Source organism: Engystomops pustulosus, chromosome 5, assembly GCF_040894005.1.
Source record: "Engystomops pustulosus chromosome 5, aEngPut4.maternal, whole genome shotgun sequence".
Taxonomy (NCBI): domain Eukaryota; kingdom Metazoa; phylum Chordata; class Amphibia; order Anura; family Leptodactylidae; genus Engystomops; species Engystomops pustulosus.
In genome coordinates, this window is record NC_092415.1 from 207,377,736 (window position 1) to 207,393,602 (window position 15,867).

The following is a 15,867-nucleotide window of genomic DNA, read 5'->3' on the forward strand; positions in this document are numbered from 1 at the left end:
TAGTAGGGGGAGGCGGCTGTGGTAGATACCACCCGTGGGTGAGGCCGCGCAGGGATGGGGCGCGTGTAATGAGTAACCCGGGACATTATAAAACCGGATTGTGAGTGCAGAACTCTCGCCCCTTGCACCATCCGAGGACTTTACTCAATCACCTCCGTCAGATTTGTCCCAAGAAGTGCAATAATAATAAAGCAGCTCTGTTTATAAAGCGCCACCATATTCCGCAGCGCTGTACACATCATGATACAGAACAATAACATAGGAATCAGGGCCCTGCTCACAAGAGCTTACAATCTATGAATTGACTTATGACGTCCCATCCTCCAGTCACAGTCATGAGCCCCACCCACGAGGGTATACGGGGGCTAGAGAGGGTGGGCGCAGCGCATGGCCACGCCCATGGAGCACTGCGTTACATTGTTACATACAAATACAAGTGATGGGGTCTCTTTAGTGTCAGCATTTCCTTATAAATATTCCAGCCTGAACCTTAAAGGGGTATTCTCCTCTCGTCTGGGCATTCACATTCAGTTTGATAAATCTGCCATGTATAAACATTTCTTCAAATAGATGTTATTAAAAAATATGTTCCTGTGTGAAGATAATTTCTCATAAATGTAGTAATTTTGTCCCTTAGAAACGATATGGCTTCCTCGGATACGACCACCTCTGCTGGAGAGATTGCACAAAGACACAAAAGGTGTTTGTATATGAAATGTCCGGGAGTTACTGTATGACCCACAGCCGTCCTGTGGTAATGATTGCTGAATCCAGGAGGTCCGGCAGGACTCTATAGCGCAAGTCTGGCCACCGCTGCCAGAGTGTGACGTGGTCGTAACCGAAGAAGCTATCTCGTTTCTAAGGGACAAAATGACTACATTTATGTGAAATTATCTTCACACAGGAACATTTTTTTTAATAACATCCAATTGAAGAAATGTTTATAAATGGAAGATTAGTGAAACTGAATGTGAATGCCCAGATGAGAATACCCCTGTAACCCCAGAAGAATTTCTACACTAATGGGGAGGATACGTCTGCCATGGGGTCCTCCGGCTAGTACCGTCCAGATCCCTCCTCCTATTAGTACTATAGAGACTCCTCCTACTGCTAGTATTATAGAGACTCCTTCTACTGCTAGTACTATAGAGACTCCTCCTACTGCTAGTACTATAGAGACTCCTCCTACTATTAGTACCATAGAGACTCCTCCTACTATTAGTACCATAGAGACTCCTCCTACTGCTAGTATTATAGAGACTCCTCCTACTATTAGTACTATAGAGACTCCTCCTACTGCTAGTACTATAGAGACTCCTCCTACTACTAGTATTATAGAGACTCCTCCTACTGCTATTACTATAGAGACACCTCCTACTGCTAGTACTATAAAGACTCCTCCTACTACTAGTATTATAGAGACTCCTCCTACTGCTATTACTATAGAGACACCTCCTACTGCTATTACTATAGAGACACCTCCTACTGCTAGTACTATAGAGACTCCTCCTACTGCTATTACTATAGAGACACCTCCTACTGCTAGTACTATAAAGACTCCTCCTACTACTAGTATTATAGAGACTCCTCCTACTGCTATTACTATAGAGACACCTCCTACTGCTAGTACTATAGAGACTCCTCCTACTGCTAGTATTATAGAGACCCCTCCTACTGCTAGTATTATAGAGACCCCTACTGCTAGTATTATAGAGACTCCTCCTACTATTAGTACTATAGAGACTCCTCCTACTATTAGTACTATAGAGACTCCACCTACTATTAGTACTATAGAGACTCCTCCTACTGCTAGTACTATAGAGACTTATCCTACTATTAGTACTATAGAAACTCCTCCTACTGCTAGTATTATAGAGACTCCTCGAACTATTAGTACTATAGAGACTCCTCCTACTGCTAGTATTATAGACACTCCTCCTACTGCTAGTACTATGGAGACCCCTCCTACTTCTAGTACTATAGAGACTCCTCCTACTGCTAGTACTATAGAGACACCTCCTACTGCTAGTACTATAAAGACTCCTCCTACTGCTAGTACTATAGAGACTCCTCCTACTACTAGTACTATAGAGACACCTCCTACTGCTTGTACTATAAAGACTCCTCCTACTGTTAGTACTATAGAGACTCCTCCTACTATTAGTACCATAGGGATTCCTACTGCTAGTATTATAGAGACCCCTCCTACTGCTAGTATTATAGAGACTCCTCCTACTATTAGTACCATAGAGACTCCTCCTACTATTAGTAGTATAGAGACCCCTCCTACTGCTAGTACCATAGAGACTCCTCCTACTATTAGTACTATAGAGACGACTCCTAATGCTAGTTTTATAGAGACTCCTCCTACTATTAGTACTATAGAGACTCCTCCTACCATTAGTACTATAGAGACCCCTCCTACTGCTAGTACTATAGAGACTCCTCCTACTTTTAGTACTATAGAGACTCCCCCTACTATTAGTACTACAGAGACTCCTTCTACTATTAGTACTATAGAGACTCCCCCTACTATTAGTACTACATAGACTCCTCCTACTGTTAGTACTACAGAGAATCCTCCTACTATTAGTGCTACATAGACTCCTCCTACTAATAGTACTATAGAGACTCCTCCTATTAGTACTATAGAGACCCCTCATACTGCTAGTACTATAGAGACTCCTCCTACTATTAGTACTATAGAGACTCCTCCTACTATTAGTACTATAGAGACTCCTCCTATTAATAATATAGAGACCCCTCATACTGCTAGTACTATAGAGACTCCTCCTACTATTAGTACTATAGAGACTCCTCCTACTATTAGTACTATAGAGACTTCTACTATTAGTACTATAGAGTCTCCTCCTGCTATTAGTACTACATAGACTCCTCCTACCGTTAGTACTACAGAGACTCCTCCTACTATTAGTACTATAGAGACTCTTCCTACTGTTAGTACTATAGAGACTCCTCTTACTGCTAGTACTATAGAGACTCCTCCTACTGCTTGTAGTGTAGAGACTCCTCCTACTATTAGTACTATAGAGACTCTTCCTACTGTTAGTACTATAGAGACTCCTCTTACTGCTAGTACTATAGAGACTCCTCCTACTGCTTGTAGTGTAGAGACTCCTCCTACTATTAGTACTATAGAGACTCCTCCTACTGCTACTACTATAGAGATTCCTCCTACTGCTAGTACTATAGAGACTCCTCCTACTGCTTGTAGTGTAGAGACTCCTCCTACTGCCAGTACTATAGAGACTCCTCCTACTATTAGTACTATAGAGACTCCTCCTACTGCTAGTACTATGGAGACTCCTCCTACTGCTTGTAGTGTAGAGACTCCTCCTACTGCTTGTAGTGTAGAGATTCCTCCTACTGTCAGTACTATAGAGACTCCTCCTACTGAAAGTATTATAGAGACTCCTCCTACTGCTAGTACTATGGAGACTCCTCCTACTGCTAGTAGTGTAGAGACTCCTCCTACTGCTAGTACTATAGAGACTCCTCCTACTTTTAGTACTGTAGAGACTCCCCCTACTATTAGTACTACAGAGACTCCTTCTACTATTAGTACTATAGAGTCTCCCCCTACTATTAGTACTACATAGACTCCTCCTACTGTTAGTACTACAGAGAATCCTCCTACTATTAGTGCTACATAGACTCCTCCTACTAATAGTACTATAGAGACTCCTCATACTGCTAGTACTATAGAGACTCCTCCTACTATTAGTACTATAGAGACTCCTCCTACTATTAGTACTATAGAGACTCCTCCTATTAGTAATATAGAGACCCCTCATACTGCTAGTACTATAGAGACTCCTCCTACTATTAGTACTATAGACTCCTCCTACTATTAGTACTATAGAGACTTCTACTATTAGTACTATAGAGTCTCCTCCTGCTATTAGTACTACATAGACTCCTCCTACCGTTAGTACTACAGAGACTCCTCCTACTATTAGTACTATAGAGACTCTTCCTACTGTTAGTACTATAGAGACTCCTCTTACTGCTAGTACTATAGAGACTCCTCCTACTGCTTGTAGTGTAGAGACTCCTCCTGTCAGTACTATAGAGACTCCTCCTATTATTAGTACTATAGAGACTCCTCCTACTGCTATTATTATAGAGACTCCTCCTACTATTAGTACTATAGAGACTCCTCCTACTGCTAGTACTATAGAGATTCCTCCTACTGCTAGTTCTATAGAGACTCCTCCTACTGCTTGTAGTGTAGAGACTCCTCCTACTGCCAGTACTATAGAGACTCCTCCTACTATTAGTACTATAGAGACTCCTCCTACTGCTAGTACTATGGAGACTCCTCCTACTGCTTGTAGTGTAGAGACTCCTCCTACTGCTTGTAGTGTAGAGATTCCTCCTACTGTCAGTACTATAGAGACTCCTCCTACTATTAGTACTATAGAGACTCCTCCTACTGATAGTATTATAGAGACTCCTCCTACTGCTAGTACTATGGAGACTCCTCCTACTGCTAGTAGTGTAGACTCCTCCTACTGCTAGTACTATAGAGACTCCTCCTACTGCTAGTACTATGGAGACTCCTCCTACTGCTAGTAGTGTAGAGACTCCTCCTACTGCTAGTACTATAGAGACTCCTCCTACTGCTAGTACTATAGAGACCACTCCACTTGCTAGTACTGTCAAGATCCCTCCTCCGATTAGTACTGTAGAGAACCCTCTATATAGTTCTATATAGTCTATAATGCCACTTCTCTATATGATGTATACTCCTCTGTTCTATATAGTCTAGGAGGCGGCTGCTCTATATGTTTTATACTGTCGCTGCTCTATATAGTCTATACTTCTTCTGCTCTATTTGGTCTATACTGCCACATCTTTATATGGTTTATACTTCCGCTGCTCTATACGGTCTAAACTGTTGCTGCTCTATATAGTCTATACTGCAACTTCTCTATATGGTCTATACTTTTGCTGCTCTATTTGATCTATACTGGCGCTTCTCTATATAGTCTATACTTCATCTTCTCTATACGGTCCATGCCGCCGCTGCTCTATATGCTATATACTGTCGATGCTCTATATAGTCTATACTGTCTATCCTCTGCTGTATACTGTCCATACTGCCGCTGGTCTATATGATCTATACACCCTCTGCTCTATATAGTCTATGATGTGGCTGCTCTTTATGATCTATACTGTCGCTGCTCTATATTGTCCATACTTCCTCTGATCTAAATATTCTATACTTCCTCTGCTCTATATGGTCCATTCTGTCACTGCTCTATATAGTATATGCTTCCTCTGCTCTGTATGGTCCATATTGTCGCTGCTCTATACTGTCCATACTTCCTTCTGCTGTATATAGTCCATGCTGTCTCTGCTGTATATGGTTCATACTGTCACTGCTCTATATTGTCCATACTTCCTCTGCTCTATATGGTCCATTCTGTCACTGCTGTATATAATCTATGCTTCCTCTGCTCTGTATGGTCCATATTGTCGCTGCTCTATACTGTCCATACTTCCTCTGCTGTATATAGTCCATGCTGCGGCTGCATTGTGTGTTTGTGTGCGGAGGACGACACTCGTGCTGATTCCTGGTCTCTGCTGTGTCTGGCGCTTCCCTCCCCCCCCCCCCCCCCTCCCATCTCTCTATATAACAGTCCAGGCTGCGGAGCTGATTACAGCCTCCGGTGACGAGACAGGTGACTGCTCGCTGCCAGCGCTCTGCATCCAGATCTGCAGGTGAGTCCGGGGCCGGGATAACTCTGGATGGTGAAGCATCATCCTGCGTCTCAGGGGGCGACAAGCAGCGATGCCACGTATAATCACAACAGACACATCAAAGGAGGGGCGCTGGATGAAGAGGGGGCGCTGGATGATAATGAGGGGGTGCTGGATGAAGAGGGGGCGCTGGATAATAATGAGGGGGCGCTGGATGAAGAGGAGGGTGCTGGATAATGAGGGGGCGCTGGATGATAATGAGGGGGCGCTGGATGAAGAGGGGGGTGCTGGATGAAGAGGGGGCGCTGGATGATAATGAGGGGGCGCTGGATGATAATGAGGGGGCGCTGGATGATAATGAGGGGCGCTGGATGATAATGAGGGGGCGCTGGATGATAATGAGGGGGCGCTGGATGATAATGAGGGGGCGCTGGATGATAATGAGGGGGCGCTGGATGAAGAGGGGGCGCTGGATGATAATGAGGGGGCGCTGGATGAAGAGGAGGGTGCTGGATAATGAGGGGGCGCTGGATGAAGAGGGGGCGCTGGATGATAATGAGGGGGCGCTGGATGAAGAGGAGGGTGCTGGATAATGAGGGGGCGCTGGATGATAATGAGGGGGCGCTGGATGAAGAGGGGGGTGCTGGATGAAGAGGGGGGTGCTGGATGAAGAGGGGGGTGCTGGATGAAGAGGGGGGTGCTGGATGATGATTAGGGGGCGCTGGATGAAGAGGGAGCTCTGGATGATGAGGGGGTGCTGGATAATGAGGGGGCGCTGGATAATGAGAAGGGTGGGTGCTGGGAGCCTGGATGATGAGGGGGCGCTGGATGAAGAGGGGGTGCTGGATGATGAGGGGGTGCTGGATAATGAGGAGAGGGGGAGCTGGGGTGCTGGATGATGAGGGGGTGCTGGATAATGAGGAGGGGGGAGCTGGGGCGCTGGATGATAAGGGGGCGCTGGATGAAGAGGGGGCGCTGGATGATGAGGGGGTGCTGGATAATGAGGAGGGGGGTGCTGGGGCGCTGGAAGATGAGGGGGCGCTGGATGAAGAGGGGGCGCTGGATGAAGAGGGGGCGCTGGATGATGAGGGGGGAGCTAAATGATGAGTGGGGCCCTGGATAATAACTAGGGCCCTGGATGAGGAGAAGCACATTTATACTACCCTGAGCACAGGGGGCACAGCACATCTATACTACCCTGAGTACAGGGGGCACAGCACATTTATACTACCCTGAGCACAGGGGGCACAGCACATCTATACTACCCTGAGCACAGGGGGCACAGCACATCTATACTACCCTGAGCACAGGGGGCACAGCACATCTATACTACCCAGAGCACAGGGGGCACAGCACATCTATACTACCCTGAGCACAGGGGGCACTGCACATCTATACTACCCTGAGCACAGGGGGCACTGCACATCTATACTACCCTGAGCACAGGGGGCACAGCACATCTATACTACCCTGAGCACAGGGGGTCCAGCACATCTATACTACCCTGAGCACAGGGGGCCCAGCACATCTATACTACCCTGAGCACAGGGGGCACAGCACATCTATACTACCCTGAGCACAGGAGGCACAGCACATCTATACTACCCTGAGCACAGGGGGCACAGCACATCTATACTACCCTGAGCACAGGGGGCCCCGCACATCTATACTACCCTGAGCACAGGGGGCACAGCACATCTATACTACCCTGAGCACAGGGGGAACAGCACATCTATACTACCCTGAGTACAGGGGGTCCAGCACATCTATACTACCCTGAGCACAGGGGGCCCCGCACATCTATACTACCCTGAGCACAGGGGGCACAGCACATCTATACTACCCTGAGCACAGGGGGCCCCGCACATCTATACTACCCTGAGCACAGGGGGCACAGCACTTCTATACTACCCTGAGCACAGGGGGCCCCGCACATCTATACTACCCTGAGTACAGGGGGCACAGCACATCTATACTACCCAGAGCACAGGGGGCCCAGCACATTTATACTACCCTGAGCACAGGGGGCCCAGCACATTTATACTACCCTGAGCACAGGGGGCCCAGCACATCTATACTACCCTGAGCACAGGGCCCCAGCACATCTATACTACCCTGAGCACAGGGGGCACAGCACATCTATACTACCCTGAGCACAGGGGGCCCCGCACATCTATACTACCCTGAGCACAGGGGGCCCCGCACATCTATACTACCCTGAGTACAGGGGGTCCAGCACATCTATACTACCCTGAGCACAGGGGGCCCCGCACATCTATACTACCCTGAGCACAGGGGGCACAGCACATCTATACTACCCTGAGCACAGGGGGCACAGCACATCTATACTACCCTGAGTACAGGGGGCACTGCACATCTATACTACCCTGAGCACAGGGGGCACTGCACATCTATACTACCCTGAGTACAGGGGCCCAGCACATCTATACTACCCTGAGTACAGGGGGCACAGCACATCTATACTACCCTGAGCACAGGGGGCACAGCACATCTATACTACCCTGAGCACAGGGGGCCCAGCACATCTATACTACCCTGAGCACAGGGGGCACAGCACATCTATACTACCCTGAGTACAGGGGGCACTGCACATCTATACTACCCTGAGCACAGGGGGCACTGCACATCTATACTACCCTGAGCACAGGGGGCACTGCACATCTATACTACCCTGAGCACAGGGGGCACAGCACACCTATACTAGCCTGAGCACAGGGGGCACAGCACATCTATACTACCCTGAGTACAGGGGCCCAGCACATCTATACTACCCTGAGCACAGGGGGCACTGCACATCTATACTACCCTGAGCACAGGGGGCCCAGCACATCTATACTACCCTGAGCACAGGGGGCCCAGCACATCTATACTACCCTGAGCACAGGGCCCCAGCACATCTATACTACCCTGAGCACAGGGGGCACAGCACATCTATACTACCCTGAGCACAGGGGGAACAGCACATCTATACTACCCTGAGTACAGGGGGCCCAGCACATTTATACTACCCTGAGCACAGGGGGCCCAGCACATCTATACTACCCTGAGCACAGGGCCCCAGCACATCTATACTACCCTGAGCACAGGGGGCACAGCACATCTATACTACCCTGAGCACAGGAGGCACTGCACATCTATACTACCCTGAGCACAGGGGGCACTGCACATCTATACTACCCTGAGCACAGGGGGCACTGCACATCTATACTACCCTGAGTACAGGGGCCCAGCACATCTATACTACCCTGAGCACAGGGGGCACTGCACATCTATACTACCCTGAGCACAGGGGGCACTGCACATCTATACTACCCTGAGCACAGGGGGCACAGCACATCTATACTACCCTGAGTACAGGGGCCCAGCACATCTATACTACCCTGAGCACAGGGGGCACTGCACATCTATACTACCCTGAGCACAGGGGGCACTGCACATCTATACTACCCTGAGCACAGGGGGCACAGCACATCTATACTACCCTGAGCACAGGGGGCACTGCACATCTATACTACCCTGAGCACAGGGGGCACTGCACATCTATACTACCCTGAGCACAGGGGGCACTGCACATCTATACTACCCTGAGCACAGGGGGCACTGCACATCTATACTACCCTGAGCACAGGGGGCACTGCACATCTATACTACCCTGAGCACAGGGGGCACTGCACATCTATACTACCCTGAGCACAGGGGGCACAGCACATCTATACTACCCTGAGCACAGGGGGCACTGCACATCTATACTACCCTGAGCACAGGGGGCACTGCACATCTATACTACCCTGAGCACAGGGGCCCAGCACATCTATACTACCCTGAGCACAGGGGGCACTGCACATCTATACTACCCTGAGCACAGGGGGCACTGCACATCTATACTACCCTGAGCACAGGGGGCACTGCACATCTATACTACCCTGAGCACAGGGGGCCCAGCACATCTATACTACCCTGAGCACAGGGGCCCAGCACATCTATACTACCCTGAGTACAGGGGGCACAGCACATCTATACTACCCTGAGCACAGGGGGCCCAGCACATCTATACTACCCTGAGCACAGGGGGCCCAGCACATCTATACTACCCTGAGCACAGGGGGCCCAGCACATCTATACTACCCTGAGCACAGGGGCCCAGCACATCTATACTACCCTGAGCACAGGGGGCACTGCACATCTATACTACCCTGAGCACAGGGGGCACAGCACATCTATACTACCCTGAGCACAGGGGGCACAGCACATCTATACTACCCTGAGCACAGGGGGCACAGCACATCTATACTACCCTGAGCACAGGGGGCCCCGCACATCTATACTACCCTGAGCACAGGGGGCACAGCACATCTATACTACCCTGAGCACAGGGGCCCAGCACATCTATACTACCCTGAGTACAGGGGGCACAGCACATCTATACTACCCTGAGCACAGGGGGCCCAGCACATTTATACTACCCTGAGCACAGAGGGCACAGCACATCTATACTACCCTGAGCACAGGGGGCACAGCACATCTATACTACCCTGAGCACAGGGGGCACATCACATCTATATTACCCTGAGCACAGGGGGCCCAGCACATCTATACTACCCTGAGCACAGGGGGCACAGCACATTTATACTACCCTGAGTACAGGGGGCCCAGCACATCTATACTACCCTGAGCACAGGGGGCACAGCACATTTATACTACCCTGAGTACAGGGGGCACAGCACACCTATACTACCCTGAGCACAGGGGGCCCAGCACATCTATACCACCCTGAGCACAGGGGGCCCAGCACATCTATACTACCCTGAGCACAGGGGGCCCAGCACATCTATACTACCCTGAGCACAGGGGCCCAGCACATCTATACTACCCTGAGCACAGGGGGCCCAGCACATCTATACTACCCTGAGCACAGGGGCCCAGCACATCTATACTACCCTGAGCACAGGGGGTCCAGCACATCTTATTTGTGTCGCACGTGACGGCTGCACTGGTCTTCATACGACTAATTTCTGCACTGAAGAGGCCGCTCCGGTGCTCAGTCGGACCGTGGGTCAGCTTTGTCATGCAAATTCCAACAGAATAGTGTCGCACACCCCATGTTAAAAATTTCACCAAAAAAAAGTTGTGCATTCTGTCGGCGCAGGGCAGAGGGCGCTAGATTCCTGCAGAGCGTGTACCAGAAATCCTGAATCTGGCGCCCCCTGCACACTACACAGGATAATGCACTGATCTTAGTAAATTTGGGCCAGTCCTGCAGCCACCACTGGGGGGAGCTCAGGAGATTAATGTTAACTGTGTTATCATAGAGATAAGTAGGTAGACCAGGGGTCCCTAAACTTTTTACAAAGGGGGACGTTCACAGTCCCTCTCAGAAAGTAGGAGGGCCGGACTAAAGTTTAAAAATAAAAAATAAGAAATTCCTCTATACACTGCACAGATCTTAAAAATACATAACAGGAACAAATACAATATTTAAAGTAAAGAGCAAGTACTTACCAGCATCTCCATGGGAAGTATTGGCCTGCTTTTGGTTCATAGGATGGTCAATATTCGGTTCCAATTAATTATTTCCTATGCTGCCCCTTCCCCATTAATTATTTCCTATGCTGCCCCTTCCCCATTAATTATTTTCTATGCTGCCCCCACCATTAATTATTTCCTATGCTGCCCCCACCATTAATTATTTCCTATGCTGCCCTCCACCATTAATTATTTTCTATGCTGCCCCCACCATTAATTATTTCCTATGCTGCCCCCACCATTAATTATTTCCTATGCTGCCCCCACCATTAATTATTTCCTATGCTGCCCCTCCCCCATTAATTATTTCCTATGCTGCCCCTCCCCCATTAATTATTTCCTATGCTGCCCCCACCATTAATTATTTCCTATGCTGCCCCCACCATTAATTATTTCCTATGCTGCCCCCACAATTAATTATTTCCTATGCTGCCCCCAACATTAATTATTTCCTATGCTGCCCCCACCATTAATTATTTCCTATGCTGTCCAAACCATTAATTATTTCCTATGCTGTCCACACCATTAATTATTTCCTATGCTGCCCCTCCCCCATTAATTATTTCCTATGCTGTCCACACCATTAATTATTTCCTATGCTGTCCACACCATTAAAGGAAACCTACCATTTCAAATGGTAGGTTTAAGCTGTAAACACCGAGCACCAGCTCAGGGTGAGCTGGTGCCGGTGCTCAGTTTCGTTAGTGTTAAAACCGCGGTATCGCGGTTTTAACACTTTTTAAACTTTATAGCAGAAGCCGCTTCGGCGCTGCGCGCGACCGTGCGCGCGTCTACATAGGAAATGCCGCAGGCGTTGCGCGCGCACGGTCGCGCGCAGCGCCGAAGCGGCTTCTGCTATAAAGTTTAAAAAGTGTTAAAACCGCGATACCGCGGTTTTAACACTAACGAAACTAAGCACCGGCACCAGCTCACCCTGAGCTGGTGCTCGGTGTTTACAGCTTAAACCTACCATTTGAAATGGTAGGTTTCCTTTAATTATTTCCTATGCTGCCCCCCACCATTAATTATTTCCTATGCTGTCCCTCACCATTAATTATTTCCTATGCTGCCCCCACCATTAATTATTTCCTATGCTGCCCCCACCATTAATTATTTCCTATGCTGCCCCCACCATTAATTATTTCCTATGCTGCCCCCCACCATTAATTATTTCCTATGCTGCCCCCCACCATTAATTATTTCCTATGCTGCCCCCCACCATTAATTATTTCCTATGCTGCCCCCCACCATTAATTATTTCCTATGCTGCCCCCACCATTAATTATTTCCTATGCTGCCCCCACCATTAATTATTTCTTATGCTGCCCCCCACCATTAATTATTTCCTATGCTGCCCCTCCCCCATTAATTATTTCCTATGCTGCCCCCACCATTAATTATTTCCTATGCTGCCCCCCACCATTAATTATTTCCTATGCTGCCCCCCACCATTAATTATTTCCTATGCTGCCCCCACCATTAATTATTTCCTATGCTGCCCCCACCATTAATTATTTCCTATGCTGCCCCCACCATTAATTATTTCTTATGCTGCCCCTACAATTAATAATTTCCTATGCTGCCCCCCACCATTAATTATTTCCTATGCTGCCCCCACCATTAATTATTTCCTATGCTGCCCGCCACCATTAATTATTTCCTATGCTGCCCCTCCCCCATTAATTATTTCCTATGCTGCCCCCACCATTAATTATTTCCTATGCTGCCCCCACCATTAATTATTTCTTATGCTGCCCCCCACCATTAATTATTTCTTATGCTGCCCCCCACCATTAATTATTTCCTATGCTGCCCCTCCCCCATTAATTATTTCCTATGCTGCCCCCACCATTAATTATTTCCTATGCTGCCCCCCACCATTAATTATTTCCTATGCTGTCCCTCACCATTAATTATTTCCTATGCTGCCCCTCCACCATTTATTATTTCCTATGCTGCCCCCACCATTAATTATTTCCTATGCTGCCCCTCCCCCATTAATTATTTCCTATGCTGCCCCCACCATTAATTATTTCCTATGCTGCCCCCCACCATTAATTATTTCCTATACTGTCCCTCACCATTAATTATTTCCTATGCTGTCCCTCACCATTAATTATTTCCTATGCTGCCCCTCCACCATTTATTATTTCCTATGCTGCCCCCCACCATTAATTATTTCCTATGCTGTCCCTCACCATTAATTATTTCCAGTGCTGCCATCCACCATTAATTATTTCCTATGCTGCCCCTCCCCCATTAATTATTTCCTATGCTGTCCCTCACCATTAATTATTTCCAGTGCTGCCATCCACCATTAATTATTTCCTATGCTGCCATCCACCATTAATTATTTGCTATGCTGCCCCTCTCCCATTAATTATTTCCTATGCTGCCCCTCCACCATTAATTATTTCCTATGCTGCCATCCACCATTAATTATTTCCTATGCTGCCCCTCCCCCAGTTATTATTTCCTATGCTGCCATCCACCATTAATTATTTCCTATGCTGCCCCTCCCCCATTAATTATTTCCTATGCTGCCCCTCCCCCATTAATTATTTCCTATGCTGCCCCCACCATTAATTATTTCCTATGCTGCCCCCAACCATTAATTATTTCCTATGCTGCCCCTCCACCATTAATTATTTCCTATGCTGCCCCCACCATTAATTATTTCCTATGCTGCCCCCAACCATTAATTATTTCCTATGCTGCCCCTCCCCCATTAATTATTTCCTATGCTGCCCCCACCATTAATTATTTCCTATGCTGCCCCCACCATTAATTATTTCCTATGCTGCCCCCAACCATTAATTATTTCCTATGCTGCCCCTCCACCATTAATTATTTCCTATGCTGCCCCTCCACCATTAATTATTTCCTATGCTGGCCCCAGAGGTCGCGATAACGCCTCTACACGCGTCATAGACGCGTTTAGAGGCTGATTTACTCCCCCAAAAAATCACCAAGCGTATTAATACGCTTGGTGATTTTCCTATGAGCTGCCGCTTCCAAGCGGTGACGGCGCCGGCTGCAGGATCGCAGCGCTGAGTGGCTGGAGGCAGGACAGGGAGGGACTTCCTGCTCACCGTCCGAGCCTCTCCCGCCAGACGCCGAGAGATAGGTGAGGAGATGGAGGAGCCGAGCGAGGGGAGGGGGCGGGACCGAGCGAGGGAGGGGGCGGGGCCGAGCGAGGGGAGGGGGCGGGCATCTGTTGCCGGGGCTGTGCTCCTGATCTGTGTGTGATCGTGCACACAGCCAGTAACAGGATCGTGCTGTCTATGTGACAGCCCGATCGTGTACTGTGACCGGGGGCAGATTATTATCAGTCTCCTGTCACAGCAGCCCTTGTATACAGTGAGAGGCTGCAGGGAAGGTGCTGTATGCACCAGGGGCGTTGCTAGGGTGGAAAAAGATCCGGGGCACGGGCCCCAATGCATGTGTATCAGACTTTTAGTAATGCCCCCCCTGTACATAACGCCCTCACATGTGGTTGTGCCAATAACAACCTGCCAGTGTATACAGCTACAGAAACCACAGGAGAAATCCCTACTTTTTCCCTCCAGTGACTGCAGGTGACGTCTCCTCCATTAGACATCACCACATCTTATGTTCCCCATTGTCCCTACATCTTGGACAGTGTTATCTGGCTGCTGCCCCCAACAATCTCCCCCAAATACTGTAAGGCTAGCAACACCAGGAGCTTGTTACCCATCACACTGGTCTCACTAGAAACGCAAATGAGATCAAACTGAGGCCTGTCCTAGTGCCACGTGTGAACACGCCCCAAGAGATGTCCCCCACACAGCCCCCCAGTAACGTGCCCCACACAGCCACAAATCAATGACCCCCATACATCTACCACCCCCAAAATGTTCCCCACACAGCTACCCTCAGTAGCTAATGTGCCCCCACACAGCCCCCTCAGTAGCTAATGTGCCCCCACACAGCCCCCCCAGTAGCTAATGTGCCCCCACACAGCCCCCCCAGTAGCTAATGTGCCCCCACACAGCCCCCCCAGTAGCTAATGTGCCCCCACACAGCCCCCCCAGTAGCTAATGTGCCCCCACACAGCCCCCCAGTAGCTAATGTGCCCCCACACAGCTACCCCCAGTAGCTAATGTGCCCCCACACAGCTACCCCCAGTAGCTAATGTGCCCCCACACAGCTACCCCCAGTAGCTAATGTGCCCCCACACAGCCCCTCCAGTAGCTAATGTCCCCCACATAGCCCCCCCAGTAGCTAATGTCCCCCACACAGCCCCCCCAGTAGCTAATGTGCCCCCACACAGCCCCCCCCCCAGTAGCTAATGTCCCCCACACAGCCCCCCCAGTAACTTAAGGCCCCCACACAGCCCCCCCCAGTAGCTAATGTCCCCCACACAGCCCCCCCAGTAGCTAATGTGCCCCCACACAGCCCCCCCAGTAGCTAATGTCCCCCACACAGCCCCCCCAGTAGCTAATGTCCCCCACACAGCCCCCCCAGTAGCTAATGTCCCCCACACAGCCCCCCCAGTAGCTAATGTGCCCCCACACAGCCCCCCCAGTAGCTAATGTGCCCCCACACAGCCCCCCCAGTAGCTAATGTGCCCCC

The 15,867-nt window shown here is 49.2% G+C and overlaps 1 protein-coding gene across 1 annotated transcript in view; it reads left to right on the forward strand.

Moving 5' to 3' along the window:
- The first annotated feature begins 5,644 nt into the window (after nt 1-5,644).
- Nucleotides 5,645-15,867, forward strand: part of LOC140133828 (diamine oxidase [copper-containing]-like) — a 28,510-nt gene continuing 18,287 nt past the window's right edge. The window contains exon 1 of the mRNA XM_072154446.1: nt 5,645-5,748. The gene's annotated coding sequence lies outside the window, so the exon portion shown is untranslated. The remainder of the gene's footprint in view (nt 5,749-15,867) is intronic.